This window comes from Protopterus annectens, chromosome 10.part0 (assembly GCF_019279795.1).
Source record: "Protopterus annectens isolate FY-2018-M chromosome 10.part0, PAN1.0, whole genome shotgun sequence".
Taxonomy (NCBI): Eukaryota; Metazoa; Chordata; order Ceratodontiformes; family Protopteridae; genus Protopterus; species Protopterus annectens.
In genome coordinates, this window is record NC_056744.1 from 942,061,389 (window position 1) to 942,085,051 (window position 23,663).

Genomic DNA, 23,663 nt, shown 5'->3' on the forward strand with positions numbered 1-23,663 from the left:
AGCTATTTACCAGAAAGGGACAGATATTAAGGGGAACACACCGACAATATGAGGCTGACATCTGGACAGCCTGAAATTACCTGTACAGTTCGGAGGTATGGTGCATACACAGGGTAGCATAAAGCATGTGTGTCCACATACCTTTCATATGTTGTTACATTACATGATGTACACTGACACATGCACATACGTGGGATATACTGGCCATATGTACAGTACTGACTTACCAGGCAACTCCAGGCTCATTGGTTGGGAGTCACCCATCTCCACGATGGCAGCTACTATTTGTGGGGGCTGTTCCAAGGGTGTTCCCAGACTGGCCAGTAGCTCCTCCATGTGTGTGAGTGGAGGCTGGGTTGGTGGTCCACCACCCGTACTACCTTGTTCTCTGGCGACTGCAGTGGCACGCTGTTTTGCATGATGTATGAAGTCCGTGCAGTGTCTGTGCACCTGCTGGTAGGTGCGGTTGTGGCCGTCCACTTTGTTGCCCCTCCTGCGAAGATCCTGCCACAGGACATCCCACTGCTGTGCATGCTGTGGCATGCGGCTGAATAACGCCTCGTAGTTCTCATGGAGGTACGGTATTACGACATCATCCTCCTGTCGGCTATATGCTGGTAGGCGTGTATGCGGCATTATCTGTAAGACATGATGCAGGTGACAGGTCACATTTACAGATGTACAGTGATACTGCTGCACATACATTCTAGTACATTCGCACAATTATCTTTGCAAATCAACATGACACTAACATGACTGGCATGTATGTGTCCCACACATGTAACACTCAGTATGCATTAGATATCATCCCCATATATGTTTGTCACCTCATTAGTGTTCCTACTGCATGTGACGTCAGGCTCCATGTGGACATGTCTGTTTGCATGCACTGGTGTTCTTACCTATCTACCCATGCCTGATGTATCCATGGTAATGCTGTTGACCTAGATGCTGTGGATATGTCACATATCAACATGGACACAGCCTTACTGGACTTGGGCAGTGACAATGCACCAAGTACGCATGGAAACCTGTACATGCATCTGTTTTTCCATAGACATCTACAATGCACAGCTGTTCAACATCCTGCCACGGATCACCTGTGTTGCACATGTGATAGACATGGGACAGTGGCTAGTCGGATGTCATTTGCAGGTAAGGTTATTGGCTATAGCATGTACAGGCTGGGTTTCCTAGCTATATCTGTCACCCATTACGCCACCACGAGGGGCATCAGTGACACATTACTGATCCAGATAGATGATACTACATCTACCATACGGTCATCACACCATGTATGGCAGGGGTGATATGTGCAGCTATGTGGACAGGGCTGCATGGTATGGTGGGAGTATGGCACAGGGATCTGTCCAGCATGTGGCCATCCTAGTCGTAGGACGGTGGTTGTCCATGACGTATGTCTTTCAGATCAGGCTATGGACATGTAGCATGTCTAACAGCATAGTGTTGCATACGTCTGTATGCAAGGTAGATAGCATGCTGCATACTGGAGGTGAATATTGTGGAGGCTGGTATTGGCCATCCACGCATGGGCGCTACCCCTGGAGGGTGATGTGTATTCCAATATTGGTCACAAGGGTGCTGTGTATGCCTGTCCAATGATCTCCGTGCACATGGATACCACCCTGTCATGTCATGGGTACCACAGATGACTACCTAAAGGGCCAGGGAGATGTCTCCAGCTCAGGGAGGTGTACTACACTACACCATCCCTAACACAGTGTCCATACTGTTGACCACAGCCTTGGTGTTTCCTAATGGGTACGGGGGTATTCCCCTACTGGTGTCATTGCTGATATCATCCACCAGAATGTGCACATATGTCACTCACATCACACACACAGCCCATTCTGTATGTTGTTCACAACACTGACAACAATTGCCCATAGGTCATGGCCATTCACATCAGCACATACACAGATGGATGACATTTGTTTGTGTGGTATGGGCTACAATGCGGGTGGGGTACAACACATTAACCCTGGTTTACTGTAGCTGACACTATGTGATATGCACACGTCACTGTAGCACCTTTGGTAGTTGTGAGTCTGTCAACAGGCCACTAGTAGAACACTCCTGTGACATACACAGGCATCTGTAGCCGAACATCCATACTGTCTTGTGCATCTGTACTGCTAACATCTACATTGATAATGGTTCATGAACGTGCAGACCATACCCGGCAGTGTTCTGATGATGCGGTGCCACCAATCATGACTGTTGTCAACACATGTGGGTTGATAGTATACAACACCCTATCTGTAATGTGTTGGCATGCTCAGCAGATGTTCGGAGCTTCTTGGCACGTTATGTGCTACTGCTTAGTTTAGCACCCATTTCACACCAGTCCTCACAGATACACTGTCTGTCCATACATTTCAGCTTGATAACTGTACCACAGCTGTCGTACACACATCACTCACATACCTTGTGAGACATGGTGGTTTTCACGACCTGTCCACCTGCCACGTACCACTTATATACAGGCATGTCCAACTGGCATGTACCAGTGCTATTGCCTGTCACACTGATGACTATGTTGTACATGTGGCAATAGAGCTATTCTCATGTCCACAGTCAATGCACACCTCCCAACATACAACAGTAAAGCCTGTGGGGGATGCACATATGCAGCCCTGCTGGGGGTTATACTGTCACCAACCCTGACTGCACCTGACAGTTATGTGGGGTTGTGCAACATTGGCAACGCATCCCACACATCACATGGTCCCACATGATATCCACCACAGGCCACACATACGGAGACACCTTGTACAGTACCCCTCCATACTCTGTGTGGGCACCAACACCAGCCCACATCACCAAACACAACCGCACCAACCTGTAGCCCACAGACACGTGTGCCCATCACATACAGCCAATAGGGTGTCAGAATATACTCAACACACCTGTCTTAGGTGACTGTCGGCAGTCACACTGCTGTTCCACTCAGCAGGCTACACAAGGCGATAGTCACTTACATCCTGCTGTCCAGTAACAGGTTCTGCAACATAACTTATGCACACATGCCACAAGTCAGCAGGTACGGTGTGACTCCCCTTCCATGTTTGTGTGACAGACATTGTCACTCAGGGCACAGACTATGTGTGCAGGGACATGCAATAGCCCACCGGTGTTGTCGCCCTGCTGGTGTGGTTCACGTCCTGGGAAGCATTTTGCATTCATCCAGACCTGTTACCACTGTGTTACAAATGACTGTGTCACTCCCAACAGTTGCCCCTGCTTCTGCTTTCATTCCACAGGCATCTAGTAGGCGTCCACTTTGACAGACCTGGCCCAAACAACATGATGCTGTGGCACAGTTGACCTGCACCTGTCAGCACTGGGAGTACGGATCACATGTTGGTCTCTTGCTGCTTTTATAGTGCCTGTCTTGCACAGTGCCCAATAACAGTCACCACCAGAATGGGAACAGGCTAGCGAAGCATGTGGCCATGTCACACAATGCTTGACATCATCCTCTGTGATGCACAAGGCAAGGCACACCTGATACTGCACCACTGCAATATCTCTGCAGTGACTGGGACCTACCTTTTGGCTCTGCAGAGCACACCTGCATTGACTGGGTATAGAGAGACTGTACCTCTCAGGCACGTACCTGGACTGGCACACCCACAGCTGAGGTGTCCCCATATTCCACTATGTTGTACACACATCCCGGCTGGTTACTTCGCACAATGCATCACAGGTGTTCCACGTGCATATGACTGCGTCTGGAACTACTGCTGCTACTAATGTAAGACTGACAGTAACCCACACCTAACTGTGATAGCCGCACATGTACTGACACATTAGGCGTACACTGTGCATGAGTCATAACCTCCGCTCAGCTGGTTCGAACCATACACCACCTCCAAGACCAACAGTATCCTTGACATGGACACTACCAACATGTGACTGCTGTTCGACACCTGCGGTTGTCCCCTCATTGGTGGAATCCGAACATCTGCTACCCACCCTTGTTAGCCACATACAGGCACAACACACTTCATGGCATACACAGTAGATGAGTACTACAACACCAACTACAGATGTCGTATAACAGCGGTAGTTGTCATGACACACGTGCAGGTGGACAATGCACATGCAAATGCTGAGACATATACCCCAGTGCACTTCAATAGCACGTACACGACAATGTGGTTCATGCTATTCCACACAGAGCCATGCAGGTACACACCAGAATACAGACGACACTCTGGGGGTGCAGTCCCATGGACATACTTTACAACAACAGGTGAGGGCTGTTACACAGTGGTGTACATTCCCATGGGTGGGGTGACTCACTGGTCAGCCTCAGTAGGGCCACAGGATCCCATATCACATACACCATAACTAGCTACATACAAATTACTGTGACACATTCCGAGATGTACCACAGGGCATTTTGGTGGTATGTCAGTAGTCATATACAATACCCACATCTGCTCACACATACAACTGTCACTCTGGAACATGACAGTAACATGTGATGTTGGCAACATCCTGTCTGATGGCTTCATTGATAACATTACACCCTCTCACTCCCTGCAGGGCCACATTCCTTGCAGGTACATTGCAGTGTACCTGCAGTCACACCTACACAGTACTGACCTGCACTCTATATGTCCTAGGACACAGGCCCCTTGTCACCCTGCAATATCCCAGGCTGTGATGTCCACAGACCTCTGAACAGCATTTCTCCCCACCAGGACACCATATTCAGTAATAACCTTGTACCAGACTTTGTGGCCCCTGACTGGCACCCAGCGACTGTAACACTCCTCACAGGTGGCGCCACACTACACGACTGGGACTATTGCCCTACACACCTCACTGGTCTGTTATGCATGGCTATAGGGCACATAATCATGGACATCATTCGTCGAGTCTCTGTTGTGCTCCAGTCCTTTGTTGCCAGCTGGGTTGGTCTTGATGGGGCCACAACATGCCTCCTACACCTGTTGAACACCTTTCCTACAGTCTCCAGAGTTGTTGATGATGACACAGGTGTCCACACAGCCTGCATTGTCCTATCACTGCCATTCAGCACCATTCTCCATTCTGGTACTGACTACATACACATTCACCTGCACATCACAACATGTCACCGGATGTTATGCAACTTAGCTAATGGACGGGACACACACACTGAGGGTGGCATACCAAATCACATACTGCAATCCAGTTACACTTGGCTTACCACAGTCCTCAGTCATGGGGACCTCATGTTTGGTATATGCTTCCCTGAGGTACAGGCTACCACTGAGGGGACTTCCCTGCCTAGCTTTACAGACCACTGCATACCCAGCACTGTTGTTGCTCCACCAGCTGATACAGACCCCATCCATATGGGTGTCACTGTGACAGATACCGATATGAACATCATGGCCTCTACCTGCATGACACTTGGTGTGTACATCACTTTTGCAGTACACCATCATCCCACTGGTTATCACATAGGTGTTATTCCTCTACATACATGTCACATTGTACATGTGTGTAAGACACATGTATGTCGCACACACTCCTGTGATTACCACATTGCCACTGTGGCGTGGATATCCTTCTACATGTTCACACGTGTCTGTCCTGGGTGTGTAGCTGGTACATAGGCACCCATTGTACCTCTGAACACCGGACGTATACACACATCCATGGGTACAACACCCCGCGTAGGGTGTACCTTACACAACAGCTTTACATACCCCAACATTAATACGCTATGATGTTTATTGAGCTACACCTGGTGACATATGCGGCTTATGTACAGACACCACATCTGTACACATTTGCAGACTACATACTCAGGGGTGATGTCTGCTGCACAGACAGGGCCCATGTCTGCAAATATGTTTATGGATATACTCCACATACACAACATACACAATAGCCACTATGACCATGATGCTCATGGATATGTGCACACACGCGACTGTGTGTGGCATATGCTTGGGGGTTTCATTCCCTGACCAGACACTCACCATGCTTTGGGACATGTTTCCTGTGTACATCACGCATGGACAGTCAGTAGCAGTGTTCATGTGATACCTCGCTTGCTGGATGGTGGACACATGTACGCCAGGGATCACTGCAGTGGCCGTACTGTGCAGTGATGCAGGTTACGCATGGCTCTTCTGTTCACAGGACACTACCCTGGAGAGGTGTCACTGGTGTGCACACTGTAGTTGCTGTTACACATTGACTTGCCAGACTGCATGGTACACCACTATGAACCTGTGCAGCTATTACATGTCCTTTGTGTATGGTTACTGGTATAGCCCTTCCAGTTAGATTGGCTGTCACGCTATTACAATGTCCCGTGACTATGGGCCATATGTCTACTGTTATTGTGCACGCCAATCATGTTCATGTTTGTCTGTCACATCTCTTCCGCTATTCTAGTATGGGAGTAATGTTTGCGTCCTTTGCAAATACACAGAGTGGAGTACATAGTTATTTCATCATAAGTGTTTATACATATCTTAATTACATAGTACTCACATCACTATATGATACCTTTGTTATGCATCATATGCCTGTTCTCCTGTGTAACATATCTGACGTATCAATAGACTGTACTATACATTACACATGTTTTACATGGTATCCCATAATTCAACCATTACTTGCACAGATGGTCCACCTTAGACATGTCATTAATGTTATATGCACATACACATGTGTACTGTTACAGTATATCTACATATACTATCCCCTGCTATGGCACGTACTTATTGGACATATCCTGCCACTGACGGCGGGTTGTATGACATTGTTCTGTTTAACGCCATCATGTTGCATCCCTTGTGGTGTCTGTGCTGTTTACCGTGTGGCCCACTGCTGGACGCACATCTTCTACAAGCATTGGTACGATCAGCGAGACATCACTACATAAATACCATTCCCCACTTTATGCATGGTGGACACTGTTAATTACTGCAAACCAGGCTATGCATACACTGACATTACGGAATTCAGTACATACTATACATACAGTTAAGTGTTATACATACCTTGATATCATTCTGGTGTTTCGTCTCTATCTCACTCCTCTGTATCACTCTTTCAACTGTTATACGGTATGAGCATACAGTTTGCATATCTGGCAAGTCATCCTTATATACGTCTATACCTGCAACATGTGGTTTACTGCCGCCAATTGGTGGTCCGGTGTGACTAATTACGTGCACTTCAGCTGTGCAGCTACTCCATTCACCAATTACACGGCAGCAGTGGGGTATAATTGAATTCTCCACCTGGGCGTTGGCCATTTGCCCTGCCTTCGGGGAGACGGCCTGTATTGTGTTTTGTTGTGTGTAATTGCAACTGCTTTGTGTAGAGCCAAGTCCATTTTGGGGTCATGTCCCCCATAGATTGTGTGTGATTCTACCTGTGACTGCACCTGTCATCCCACCCGTCTGATGAAGGACTATTGCAAACACCTGTAACATCGCAGTTTGTTCCGTTATATGATGGATACAATTTTGCATGGCGCCTTTAAATGTCTCTCGCAAGGTATGTCAATGGTTCAGCAGACATAATTGACTAACTAGATTTTGGGCTGTGGTTACGGTCTGTATTGCTATTGTTTACAGTGTGGGGGATGTAGGCAGGTGTACGTAGCATATACGGTTTTGTGGGGCTTGCATTTCTACGTAGCCCCTATATATGTGTGTGTGGGCCCCTTCCCTAATTATAGTGCTATCACTTAATAGACTTCTGTTACGGGAATTTACTGTGGGCCGTTGTTAATTGGTTTCAATATGGTATGCAGGTGCGGTTGATACTTCCATACTTCCGGATGTATGGCGATATGTGCAGAGATATTTGTAAATGAACGCTATAACGTGTATGTCTGCCCCAGATATTTGCTGTCATTGCAGTGGTGTTGGTGTCAGACCCTCTGTCACATGGCTTGCCACCTTTTCATATGGCCATAGCTGGACACTTGCGGGTCACACAGTGGTGTTTACAGGCTGACATATGGCCACGGTCAGTACACAGGATAGCACATACTTTTATCCTCATTACAAAACTATTGTTCTTGGTCCTTCACTACGTATCGGTTTGCATGTAACATTTCTGTTTCTTACATACAGGCATGAGTATTTCCTGCAACTATTGCATATTATGTGGGACATACTAATGTCCTACACTCACGGACAGTTGCCCTTTCTAATGTTTCATGTCAGGACACACCTGCCCAGGGGGGGCCGTCCCTCCCGATGTGGGACAGGTGTTTACCGCATGCCTACGGATAGCTATACCTGCACCTACCGTAGTCATCTACCTCCGAGTTGCCACCTACAGACACACTATGCGGACACACACAACACACCTTAGTCACATGGGAACACACATGGCACCCTCATCACACACATACACAGGCTACATCACACACGACCACAGTTGTACACGGTACCTATGTGGTCCACACCGCCGACAGCGGTGACTACATGTCCTTACTATCATCCTATTGCTCACGGTTCTACTGTTCCAGTACTGTGTTCTTTCTGTCTTTCATCCTCCTGGTTACGTGTGTCAGTGTGTGACACGTTCCATAGTTGGTGGTATCCTGTTTATTTGTACCTCAAAGGTGTTTCGAATGTCATCGACCTATCTATATATTTGCAGATGCCAGTGACTCCTTGTATATCGACATATATCACACTATCGCCCTTTCTATCTGTATTATATATGTGTAGATGTATATATATATATATATATATATATATATATATATATATATATATATATATATATATATATATATATATATATATATATATATATATATATATATTTATATACATATCTCAGACAGGGGTGGTGACAGGCATGCTATGCCTTTCATTGTGTGTTTGTCAGTGTATATTGTGTTTCCTAGACTCCGCATGTTTGTGTCTGTACCTGTCACATTACACACCTGCCATAGGTTAAGATTACCTCCCATCCCACTTTGCGAGGGGCAATCCCTCTTTGTGCAGTTGTGTCCTGCAAAATATTTGTGATCATAGCAAATGTCCTGCGACTTTGGGACAAACATATTCCCTATTGTTTATGTCATTGTTGCATGTCACCCTTATTCTGTATCTGACCCACCTACATGTTACAGGACACGGAACACGTACCTGCGACCATTACTAAACTAAAAGCTTTTTATCTATGCAAAACACTGTTGTTCTGGTTTTCATCCTGGCTGGGTGTGTGTCATCCTGCTGACATCTGGCGTATGTCCCACATTGGTCATTTGAACTGTGGCAACCCTACCATACGTACATCTTGCCTAGCAATAGTGTTGAGTGATTGTGTACATGACTGCCTGTTACACTCCTTGCAGTGGTCATTTTACCCTTCAGAGCAGGCACTATTTGTTCAGGGGTGACTAATGCTGGTGTCGCCTCTTCTGTACATCATTGACCGTGATCTGCGCAGTGATCGGTGACACTTAGCCCTGTTTCACGCATATCTGTATAGTCATATTTAAACATCGCTTACCAGCTGTGGGCAACGCTTATTCCCGCTAACGTGTGCTACACATATTCTGATGACCTGCATCCGGACTGCATTACCAGTGCCATCGGGATTATGTTACATCCCTTGCGGGACGTGGGACCAGTAACATGCACGACAGTCACTGCATGTACCACTTGGACATCTGGGGGTTGTACACAAATTATGTAAATTTGTATGTGCAGTACACTACAGCAGTTACTCCACACTATACTCACATGGATGACTCCATTAGTTTACAACTTGATGGATCCAGTTAATGGTATGTCCATGTGATGTTTACTGGCTGTACTCCAGCATTGGGTACATATATCACAATTAGGTACACCCGATAATTTGCTACACCTTCATACGACCGTGGATGCAGCATGCCGGGGTGACTAATGCCTGTCATGGGTACATCCCCTGCCTTGACACTACATCCATGATTACATTTTGTGGAGCCCCTCAGTAATGCGGCGGGTAATCCGTGATGACTGTGTGTAGGACAGTGCTTACACACATGTGCTCCTGCAATTGCCTCTGCTCCAGTACGCGACAGTTGCTTATTCGATGTTGTGGCGACAGGTGTCACTGTTTGCCCCGTTTGGTGTTTTGCCTCTAACAATCGGGCGTGTACCTACCGATGTACCTGGGAGCCTAAACACACAGCACCGACAGATGCTGATGGGTGCATCAACTGTTCAGGTGTTGACAGTTCCATGTTCCCATGGCTGTTGCATGTAGAATGTTTGAGGGCTGCCTATGTAGGATTCCACAGTGGGCCACCTATACATCACAATTTACAGGTAATCATGTTTGTGTGCCATCCATGTTACTGTGTGCAGGTGGGGGGGGTGTCAGTCCATGGGAGCCTACACTGTCAAGGTATGTGCTATACGATCCCTCTTTGCCAAGGCGTAGGCATATTGGGCACGCCTCTGTCTACCTACTGGGGCTGGCACAGTGTGTCCGTGGTCTGGATCCCTCTGTGCCTATGTTGGCCTTGGCACTTGAGGTGGGCTATGAGGCCCTCCCCCATTATGACCCTGCTGCAGCTGTTTCCACAGGATCATATTATGTAGCATGGCACATACTATGAAGATGTGGGCACACGTGCCAGGAGAGTACTGCAAGGCTCCACCAGATGTGTCCAAGCACCGGAACCGTGATTTCAGCATCCCGAACACATGCTCTATGTTGATTCTGGTTTGTGCGTGTGCCTCATTATGGCGTTCTTGCATTGGTGTGTGTGCATTTCTGATGGGGGTCATCATCCATGGCTCCAGTGCATAGCCAGCATCCCCCACAAGGTGACCTTGTGGGATGTCCCCCCTGACAAATACCTGATACAGCTGTGAGGCATGCCAGATATGGGAGTCATGGTAGCTTCCAAGGCTGCCAGCACACACATCCATGATAATGCCCTGGGCATTGCACACAACCTGCCAGTTGATGGAGTGGAATCCCTTGTGGTTTATGTAGTGCCTACCATACTCACCGGGTGGTGACTTAATTTGTATGTGCATGCAGTCTATCGCACCCAGTACCTCCGGGTAGTTTGCCACACGGTGGAAGTGACACATATTGCTGGCCAACTCCTCCTGAGTTCGGGGGAAGTGTATATGCTAATTGGCATGTGGTAACATGGCATCCAGGAACTGGTGTAGTAACCTGGATGCCGATGCCTGTGAGATCCCCATTATATCTCCAGTTGGCCTTTGAAAGGTATCTGTGGTTAGTATTCGCAAGCTTACACATATCTTCATGTCCACTGGGATGGGTTCCCCTCTGTTGTTTCTGGTTCTCAGGTGTGGCAGGCACAGCTCTACTATTTGCTGTAAGATGTCCCTGTCCACCCTGTAATGCTCTACTATCTCCAGATTATTTAGCCCCTGGTAGGTTGCCCTTGGTCTGAACACTCTTCTCCTCCTCCGAGGCCTATGGTGGTTGTCAGCATCATCCTCCGCAACACCGTAGGTCTGTAACACATGCTGATGAATCACAGCTATGGCAGCTCCCAACATGTGCATTTTAAAAGTTCCCCGTCTGTTTACACCTATGGTGCGGTGTTTGGGAATACACAGGTGTGTGTTGGGTGCTTTCACACTTTATACTGTTCTGCTGTGAACACTAATGATGTCATAGGGTGTGTATGTATGATCGTGGCTACAGGGCATCTTCTGTGTTTTATGTACAAAACTGCTATTGTGCTGCCTTTGGTGTTGCATTACATTTGGATGCTGTGATTACCTCCTGCCCTTCCGTTTACATTTGTGCACGTTACACCTACCATTTGCTGGCATGCATCCAGCAGCCTGCTTTCATTTGTACTTTCCTAGACCTGGCTTATCTTGCATAATGTGTGCTATTGCCGATCTACTGTGGGTTTGCTTTGCTCTGCTATGACAGTTCTTCTATCTTTGCATTCCGGGTCCTCCACACCTTTCTTTGCAATCCTATGCCTCCCCTATCCTGTTTTGCAGGTTTCTGCATGCAGGCTTGTCTACTGCCGTCGATTGGCCGACGTGTGTTGATTGGTGTTAATTGCTCCTTACTATGCCAATTACCCTGCTTTGGCATTTCCTTCTTTTCTTCCCATGACCTTCCTGTTTGTACTATTGTTCGCGGCGCGTGCATCCGCTTAACGGGTTTCGGGCACGAGTTCATCCCTGTACACATGCGCTTTAGGGCACCATGTGTGCTCTCAGCTAAACGGTTCTATACCCTCCTCCCCACCCCTGTCCTTCAGCTTTGCTTAACAACGGCCAGGCCAGATTTGCATTGCTCCAATGTGCTTACTGATACGGTGGCACACCCCTCTGCTGATGTCATCTATCACCTTTGATACACTCCTCGGTGTTATAGCACTTTGCCATCAGGTACATCCGTAATCTGGCGGGAAGTTTGTGATTCAGTATTACCTGCCTCATTTGCATGGCATTGACTACTAATTCATAGTTACAGCACCAAACACTGTCACGGGCCCCTAGCAACCCTTGCACCTTGCTTGTTGTGTGCCATGCCTACCATTGCATATTATGGTGCAATCCTGATTTGTCTTTCATTGTGATTTTCTGCCATTTTTATATATTTCCTTTGTATTCCTGTTTGCACACACATGCCCTGTGATTGTACTGTGCGTTACTGTGGACATGACATTAAATGTTATTTTTTAGGTGTTGTGCATCTTTTCTTGTGCCATTGGCTGTGTATTTCTCCATTGGCATATGTTAACATTGTAATACATGTGTGTGGTCCGCTTCCATAACTCCGATGTTCTGTTTGGGAAAATGTAAACCGTGTTTTTTGGTTTACATTTCCATGGGCTTACGCTACGCCTGCACCACTTCATGAATCTCTGTATGCCTTCATTAGCATGGTGTGAAACTGCGCATGTGGTGATTTGCATACCTATGCTGAGGGCTGCGTAGCTCTGGCGTATGCCGTTAGTGCACGTGGGATTGGTTCGTACCTGAATCGCTTGGCGGACATATTTGGCATTATGCCGCCTACGCTACGCCTGCGCCTGGCGCAAACTTCATGAATCCGGGGGATTATCTATCACTTGTGGAACTCTGCCATGTTTTAATATGTTTTAATGTTTTGGCCATTTTGAATTTGTTTTGTAAAATTCAATAAAGTTTATGTTGCATTCAAAATAGAGAGAGAAAATGGGAACAGTCTCAGTACCAAACCTTGAAGGACCCTGCTGGTCCCTTGATAGGTTAGAGTGGGTCTTCAGCAAATTCAGGAGTGACATGGGTCAATATGAAAAACATTGGTATTTACCTTTTTGAAGCTTGGAAAAGATCACTGTGATTTCCAGGATAGACAGGTAGCTTGTTTTTGAAGAAACACATTACATGTGTGCAGTACACATTCAGCACTTTAGAAGGACGTTGTACAAAGACTTTGTAAATTAATGCTTTCATACCGATGGCTTCCTTTGGGTTAATATTCTATAATATTAGAATTAATTCATGTTGCTTAACCATTACATGTAAATAACCTATTTCTTCTTCCAAGAGAGAATTTGTCAAATTCTAGTTCATGGAAAAGGATTAACCAATTTCTTCATAGAAAGAGTTTCTATCATTTGCTAAAATTAATATAAACCTTTTACAGACACTATGGATTTCATGATTCCCTGTATATATTTCATTTGTCAATGGATTTGGGATACCCTTGATCTGAGATTGTGAGATTTGCTTGCAACATCATACTAGCCTTTTGTATGTCTATGGTGTCATTGTGTTTGTTTAGAGTTTGAGCTTTTCTAGTAACATTGCCATTTTATGGCCAACACATATTTATAGTACTTTTAAGAAATCCTTTTAAACGACATCTCTCTTTTCTATGGCTGACTATATCCTACTTTAATAAATTATTGGATCTGATCCTTATCCTCATTCTGTTGACTAATCTTATAATTTTATTATGTTTTAATGTTTCCTGTAAACAACATTTAAACATTTTTCACAGAATTTGCAGTTCATAATGCTTCACCAGTTTGTTAAAAAACAGCACACATCTTTAATCACAGAATAAATTATTTTGCACTAAGTAGGTTAATATAGAACTCAGGAGTTTGTTAAGCATTCCTCACGTGACTGTTATGACCACCTGCAGTCATGGACCTCAGGTCCTAGTACATCCACTTTCAAGATCCAAGCTGGTCCAGTCGATATTTTATATGTGACTCTTCACCAGGTGGACCCCAACTCCTTACAGGGAAAAGCCTAATGGCTACTAAATTTTAAAGGTGAGGAGTGAGAAACATGTAACCCATTCATCGCATCCCCTACGGGCAATAGCATGCAATGATATCAGGATACCTGTCCCATTTTGTCCTTAGATTCATACCTGCAGAGGCCCCTAAAGTCAGAAGTCATGTATGCAAATTGAGACAATGTACCTCCCCCAACAGGAGAGCTGTCCAACAGCTGCATCATCTTATCCATTCCTGCTGCCTCTTTTGTTGTCCTTGTGTCATTCCTGAACAACAAGCAAAGGCAGAATAGAGGGACACCTTGTCTCTGTGTCAGGGTTCTAGCCTGAAACTTTCTAGAATTGTAGCTGTTTTATGAAGCTGACTCACAGTTTAAGGTTAAGCAAGCTGTGGCCCTAAATAATATTGGGGAAATTATAGCAGCTCCAAACTGAGAGGTCAGAAATGTCAAATAGGAAAACTCGCTACAACAGCTGTCTGTCTTACAGACTTGTGATAGATGCGTATATTTTACTAAATGCATCACACTGAGATGTATAATGCTTCCATAGCAGATTATTCTGACAGGTTTTACAGTGGTTTAGCTGTCAACAAAAATATTGTGGGTGTTTCTTAGGATCATAGGAAGTTACTAGGTTAATGGTCCATGGGCCCTTACAAGCCTAGCCAAATTTATCCTTGTTACCATGATCAGCAGCTATTGCCTGTGTCTAAGAGGGACACAGGTGGAACCCCCTGGGGTGAATTTAAGGTTTGATACACTAGTGTCTGTTTGTCTAATATAATATAAAATATTTGCCTGTTATTATATTTTCTTTAATATTTGTTTACTGGAAAATTCCAACTTGGAATGAAGCCAATTTTCAGCAGAGGCCCAGGGAGAAATGCTCCAGAAGCATGTCTTTGTAACATGGGAGGAAACCAGAGTACCTGGAGAAAACCCACAGGAATTCAGGGAGGATATGTAGACTCTCCACAGAAGACACTCCAGCTGAGAATCAAACCAGAGAACCTCTTGCTTTGTCAAGACAGTGCTACCATTGCCCCACTGCACTGTCCGTTTCTTGCTTATTATGCCACTATTCCCAGGATCTAGTATGTGCTGATAAGGTTCCTCCTAGAGTATGTAGTTTTACTATTTTGAACATACCTTGTTTAATTTCCTTTGTCTCTGATATCGTAAACATAAGGTTAGTGCTACATTTACTTTTTTGCTTGATAACATAAACACTGCGTTTGTGTTTCTCCATACAATTGCCACTTTTGTTTTCTTCATAGTTAGGTGATATGCTTTTGTGGCTTTGTCTTTTTAGTCTTTGATGTTTTTGTAACTTTTGCTGTGTTTCTGGAGGAATGCTATATTTGGTTTAGTTTTCCACTAGCCTGGATATTGCATTAGAGCTGTCCAGGCTATTAATATTAATAAAATGTATTATAATGTCATGAGTCATTCTGTGCAGGGTGACAGTAAACTTTTTTTAAGGCACAGAGAGTGCAAGACATTCCCCCAGATTTAGCAAGCCCTGCACGGTGTGCAGGAACAGTGCAGGAGCTCCTGGAGGCAATATGGCCACCGTGCGATCCAGAAATAAGCTGCAGGGATGTGCACGAGTGCTCCTGCATTATTCCTGCACAGAAACAGCTCCTGTAGGCAAATTACCCCATTTGCAGATGAAAACCATGCAACTGAGGTGAATTTGCGATCCAGGAAGCTGTCAGCCGGCTGTGCAGGACTAGTGTAGTTTGCAGAAATGTACTCAGGTAGTAACCGAGTACATTTCTGAAAACTACAAAACGGAGCCATAACAGCTCCAAATAAAGTGTGTATATTATGTGAAAACCATGCCAATGGCCAAATATATGGCCATTTGCATTGAAAACAGTTGTAAAAATAAAAAATAAATACATTTTATTTTTTTTAGCTGATTTTGGCTGTTTAAGTTTAGGGCAGCAGCACGCAAAAGGGATCAGGCCGAAAATATAAAAAATAACCTGAAATAAGCATTCTAACCAAAATCGCTATTTTGCCATTATACTCAATGGCAGGCAGAAGATGACATGGCCAGTGAATAGTGGTTGCTAAGGGGGGAGGCTCAGTGTGGGACCTGTAACTATGCATTAGCAGGCAATCCTATGCAAATGAGGGGAATGATACTGAATCCCAGATTTCCCCTCAATACTAGTCAGCACCTAACAGTGTAAGTGCAGGAATAGCATGGTTCAAGCCTGAGAGTTAGCTGACATCATAGGGGGGATGTCAGGCATAATGTAAGTAGATTAGAGGCCTGTGGCTTGGGTTTGCCCTCACCTTAGTAGAGCTAAGCAAGGGGGTTTCTCTGAGGCTGCCTAGCACTCTTTACATTGCCTAAGTGGGTGTGTGCGCTGCGCACCGGGTTTTAAATGAAAAAAAAAGTAAACCAGGAAATAGCAGCTCTGTGCACATTTGAGCACTGTTTTTGTGCGGTGCTCCCCCGGGCTTAAACAGGAAGGCAATGGGAAGGGAAACAGTAGTAGGAAGGTAATCAAGGAGAACTAGCATAGCTGGCAGGTGAAATGTATCAGAATCAGCCAATTACACAGGCAGCAGCCCAGGCCAGCCCAGAACACTACTATAAACTAAGCAAACACCTTTCCCTCTGTTTTTTTCCACATACTCTACACCAGTGGTGTATAGAAGGGGGGAAATTTTAACAAACAAAAACAACAAAATGGTAGGGGCTGCAGCAGCTATCATACATCAACATGTGGAAGAGGCTGAGGGTGGTGAGGATGAGAATGCTGTTGACCACCTCACAGTGAGGAGATGGAGAAGCGTGTACAGACCCAGGGTAACCTACCAGGGGCTACATGAGCTGGAGATAGTGGAGCACTATTGGGTGGACAGGGACCTCCTACAGGAAATTGTTGAGCTGTGCCGGCCACGTCTGACACACAGAGTTAATAGAGGGGAACCCATCCCAGTGGATATCAAGGTATGTGTAGGCCTAAGAATACTAGCCACAGGTACCTTCCAAAGGCCAACTGGGGATATCATGGGGATCTCACAGGCATCAGCATCCGGGGTACTCCACCAATTCCTGGATGCCATATCAGCACATGTCAGTGAGCGCGTATATTTCCCCAACACCCATGAGGTGTTGGCCAGCAATATGCATCTCTTCCACCAAATAGCAGAATACCCTGAGGTAGTGAGTGCTAGAGCCTGCATGAACATATGCATCAAAGCACCACCCAGTGAGCAGGGTAGGGTCTACATCAACCGCAAGGGCTTCCCCTCCATCAACTGCCAGGTCATGAGCGATACACAGGGCATTATAATGAATGTGTGTGCTGGCTACCCTGGAAGCTATCACAACTCCCACATCTGGCATCTGACGCAGCTGTACCAGAGATTTGCCAGTGGGGACATCCCTTACAGTCACCTAGTGGGGGATGCTGGTTATGCACTGGAGCTGTGGCTGATGACACCCATCAGAAATGCACACACACACCCGAACAAGAACTCCATAATGAGGCACACGCACAGACCAGAATTATAATAGAGCATGTGTTTGGGATGCTCAAGTCACGGTTCCGGTGCCTGGACACATCCGGTGGAGCCTTGCAGTACTCACCAGCTACATGTACTCAAATTGTCATCGTATGTGCCATGCTACACAATATGTCCATAGCACACATGTACCCAGCTCACCCAACCACCACCCACAGGTACCTCTCCGGTCTTATCCCTGCTGTTGGGAATGAGTACAATATGACCCCCACTTGTGTATGGCAACAGCAAAATAATGCAGCATACAGAGAAGTGTCCCATGCAGGTGTGTCCCTAACTGTAAACAGCACCCTGCCAGCATACACACCACTGGATCAATACTGACAGAAAGTATTGGCATGAACACCTAGCACACCTACCCTGTCACCCCAGGGGAATATACTACATTGCAATCTGGGACTGCAGGACTGACAAAATGCAATGTCCTGCTATAGCTGGCCTGCATCACTACCAAATAGCCTACAGTCTTCTGCCAAAGGCCTGTGTCTCACCCGTACTGCCAATGTATGTTATGTCATGGACTGCCAAATAACAACATAACGTCCACAGAACCCATATGCAAGGCCATGTGGACAAACCACAGTATCATGCCCACCATGTCCTACTGCATGAACTGTGGACCAACACCAATATACTGCTGTGATGAGGTGATAACTATAGGGAAAATATCAGAGAATGTTTGCATAATGTATGGAAGAGGATAGAATAATAGAGGGGGGGGTGGGAGCATGGGCAGTATGGAGTGTGTGAAGACCGAAATACAGCCGTGTGCACATACTATCCCTGGCTGAAAACATAAGAATGGATGGCTACAAACCTGCTCGTAAACCACAATGTGTAGGGGTAATGTCCTGACTTATGACCCCTGCTTCTGGGTAACCTGTGTGAATCTGTACAGCTGTGAGGTATTGCTACAGCAAGATAAGGCCATACTGTCACGTCGATGAATGTACAAGTATGGGATCCTCTGCCACCACTGTACCTAGGTGCTGAACCAGTTACACAGACCCAGCAGCAAGTGTCTGCAGCACCCCCTCCAGAATGGCATGTGTTTGCAAGAATATGTAGGCGTTTGACCACAATACCGGACACAGCTGCATTCACCCTGTGTTCCCCAGGGCATCACTGCAAGCAAATATGTCTACCTGACAGTACTTGATGACATAAAACTTCACAGTGTATAACAGTACACATGTCTGAATATCTCTGCTAACACCAGGACCATGTAGCAGAAGCAGCACAGACACAATTACCGACAGTAACCCATTATCATTTGCCCATTTTGACCCCATATTGTAAACTGATCTACAGATATCCTGCAGAAACAGTTGCTAGGTGTAGGTGTAGAACACAAAAGTCTGCACTGGAGTACAATCGACCTGGAATGGATTCACACATCCAATACAGAAGGTCATACTGGGCATGCTCCCAAACAAAGAATGAAGCCCATGTCTGGCAACAACAGTGGACCATACATATCTGACAGTTGCAGATGTTAGTGCATACACTCCTCAATATGCACCAGTCATGCTTTGCACACACATTGGATAGGAATACACACATATATCCAAGGACAACCCACTATAATATGCCAAAAGTACACATACATAGATGTGTGGAAAAGAGTGTCAGTGACAAAGAGCCTTCCATCATGAGGCCTGTCATACCTAGCACACAGACAAATGGCTACAACCACATGATGTGTAAATGTCACTCACAGTAGACGTTTGCCTCTGGAACCCCTCAGCATTATAGACTCTGTGGTGTTAGTGCTAACTGTGCACGGCAGTAGTCATCTAGCAGTTGTATGCACGTACCTGTGGAATATAAACCTGACTGTGTTGTGTCCACCTCTAGATGAATGGGTTATGGCCCATGCACACACACTGCCCTCCTTATTGCCTTACTATGGCAAGCCTGCTGATGTCATTCACTTTGAAATACATTTTTGGGGAAAAAGTAGCCCTCTAATCTCTTTGGTGCATCCTATAACTGTGTAATGCTGTAGTGTGATGTACTAGTTTGGTAGGGGTTCTAGTCCCAGACATGGCAAGTGTGGATGTGTGTTTGTCTCTGTAGGGAACAATGCTTTTGAGGCCATTCACAGTCAATTCAACCTCCATTTCCCTACTTTGGCAAGCCTGCTGATGTCATTCACTTTGACATACACCTTTGGGAAAGGGGTAGCCCAATAATCTCCATGGTGCGTCCTGTAACTCCGTAATTTTATAGTGTGATGTACTAATTAGGTAAGAGTTCCAATCCCAGAAATGGCAACTGTGAGAATTGTTGTATGTGTGTCTGTGTTTGTCATTCGTATCCTGTGTGTAGGTGACTGTGAGTATGTAACAACTGGATTCATTGTAGAATGGATTTTGCAAATTTCTTATATTGTGGGCCTATTATATGTCACAATGTCCACCTTACAAGGATAACAGATGTCAAACAGCTGAAAGGCTGGGGTTGCCAATCCATACCCCTACATGTGACAGCAAGGCCGGGTGAACAAATTAGGCAACCCTTGTATTACCCAGAGAATACTCTCAACCCATGTCTCATACACAAACACACTTCCCTAGGCAACAACCGCTTTGTTGGTAGTATGCATATTGCCCACAGTTAGTAACCATGGTGTGATTGCAGAAGACTACAGAGGGCATGGTACCCTGTCCCATCACTACAATAGGCACACAATTGCAGACAGTGCACCTTCACAATGTTCCCACTGGACGCCTGCAACAACTGTAGTGCCTTCAAATATGAACCACAAAGGACATACCATGCCTTAAACACATGCCCTGTATGGACAGATGCCACTGACACCAGGAAATAACTGTACCATGCTGTCAATGTAGGTGTACCGTCAACCTGGTGTCCTTTTCCAGTTTGCACCACATGAGGCCAGGACTGGTACATCTTATGATAACAATCTGTGTACACAACATGGCCCAGACACCCCAGGTACAGTTCCACATGTCACAGAACATGCATTTGGGACATGTGCACATCCCAGACACCGTCCATGTCATGGACTATAGAACACATACATGGCAAGCATTGCACAGCACTGGCCACACGCTATAGTAACCCAGAAGACTGGATGGTGAATACAATACCCACCTGTGTGGGCCAATCCAGACACTACACCCCTAAGCCACACTGCAGACCATTGTCATGTGGCCTGATGCCAAGGTATACCCTTCACCTAGCCTTGTACAGCCTTCTGGCACAGTCAACCACTACACACCTGTGAAGCAATGCACCCACACATGTCAGTACTGGCACCCTGTGTCTCTGTGTGTGGAGTATAATGATTTCAGCCCCATTCACACTCACTACAACTCCCATTGGCCTACTGAAGCATGCCATCTGATGTCAGACACCTTCACATACCCTTTGCCCATATATCATCCAGATAACCCCTGTGGTGCATGTGATGCGTGTGTATTACTGAACTGTGGCACGCTAGCTAGTTCGGAAGTCTATTCATGACTTTGCCAACTGTGTTAATGTGTGTGAGTCCCTGAGAGAGTGTGGCTGTGTCGACTTTGACACCTGTTCATGTGGACAGGCACTTGTATTACACCTACCTTGTCGCTCCTATATCACTGTTGCAGATGTCACTCACCATCAGATATACCTTTGGACAGCTCCCCAACATGTAAGCTATGTGGTGCATGCAATCATTGCATAGACATGTGATAGTGATACATAGTCAGTTAGGGGTTTGAAACCCTATACTGGAAGATGTGTGACACAAACATGCTTAGGGTTTACTCTCCTGCCCCCTCCCTGACTGTGACATGTGATAGCAATATAGTCAGTCAGGGGTTTGAAACCCTGTACTGGTAAGTGTGTGGCACAAACATGCTTAGGTTTTACTCTCCCACCCCCTCCCTGACTTACTTTGTCTCTGTCTGTGTCTCTCACTCCCTCTCTGGTGGATGTGGAGAAGTACACCTGCTTTGCTTAGGCAGAAGTTTGTGTTTTGTAAGTGATGCTCATGATCATCTGGTGGCCTCTGCATAAATTGCAGTTCCCCTCTAGCTGATCGCATGTGGAACAGCTGTGGTAACATTCCCATAGCCAATTGCATGGAAACACACTCCAATATCTGGGAACATCATGCGGGTGTTGGGCCTTTTCATTCACTGTGAGCAGGACCTCATGTTGGTGTTTGGCAAACAGCATCACAGACGGTATTGGGATTTACCTCTAACAACATACACTGCGGGGACAGGCCAACAAACTGGTGGGGATGTGCCAGACATGACTACAGAATGTAAGTGTTGCCCTTCTGCATTTGGAGTAATGTTGGTTTAACAGGGTGTGTGTGGATATGTCTGGTCTACATGATTTAATACCTGTCATGACAGTGTTATGTATTTGAGGAAACTCCCTCCTGTAGGGTTATCTGCAGACTGGGCAGTGTTTGGAGTCTTATGTTTCTTGTGTTACTCACAGATCACCTATCTTAGAACTGCAGAAGCATAGTCTGTGGATTGCAGTCAATACATGGTGACAGCCATGAGAGTTACTGACTTCATAACCCTCATAGGACATATGTCACAACAAACCCTGTTACGACAGTAAATGTATGAGGGTATCACAGCAACATGCCAATATTGGCCCAGTGGTTGTGGCTCCAGCCACAAGTCTGTCAACCTTTGTACATATGTCATGCAGTAAAAGGTGTATATGCTCCATACACCATTATTTATTGACATCATACCTGATAACAAGTCAGTCAGATATCAGACTGCTGGACATGTTATGTATAGTAGGGGTTATTTCTGAGGAAATAGCCTGGGCATTCTGCAGTTGTGTGTACAGTACTGGGGTCTGTATATTTATGGTGATTGTCGACAGTATGTGTATTGCGCATACGTACCTTGGCCTGTGCACAGACAGCGGTAGATGCCATTGTTCTTGGTCCTGTTCTATCTGATGTTACATGCTGTTCTAGTGAATGGTACCCTGTCAGCTCACAGGTCTGTAGGGGCAAACACACACGTGTCCCATACCACACACAGGCATCGGACCACTCAGTGTTGTGACCCAGTTTATCTAGGGTTAGTGTGTGAGTGGTACATATGAGGATGGTGTTTATCAGACAGTCCATATAGTGTCATATTAAGTTTGCATACCATATGTGGCTGTGTTCACATTGGTTGTGGGTATGCATTTTCTCACAGGCGTCTGTTACTCTGTGCTGTGACATGCGTGTAGAGCCTGCTATATTTGATGGTACATGTGTATTCCCCCATACAAAATGTAGTCCAGTGTTGTGGCAGTCTGCCTGTACTTTGCACAGTGCTTTGTTACATGCCTAGCAGCTTAGTGTAATTACCCAGTGTGCTGTTATGTCCAGATATTTGTAAGACATACTGCTGCCAGGCCACCATAACTGTTGTGTATTTCTGACAAAGCAGTGGGATTCTGTACAGATGTATGTCACTAACTACTGGGTAGTATGTGGGCATGTGACCTCTGCACCACCAGGTATTATGTGTCAGGACAGACTGGAGTGTGTGAATGCATAAACTGTGTGGGCATATGTAGTCCAGTATTTACGTGATATTCCCATGTACATGGCTGTTAACATCCAGATTGTCAGGAGTGGTCCACATGTCTCGCACAAAGGGGGTCTGTGTACACCTCTGGACTGACCAGAGAGTGCTAGGCTGTCGGCATATAATGGTCATATCTTTACTGTAGTCCACAGGATCATTACTGTGCTAGCAGTGGTTCTATACTATAATATCCTTAGGATGTCTGTTAGTAACCAATAGCATACATGTCAAAAGCAGATGTGACCTACCACACACAACATGTCTGTTAAGACAATCCCAGTTACAGTAGCAA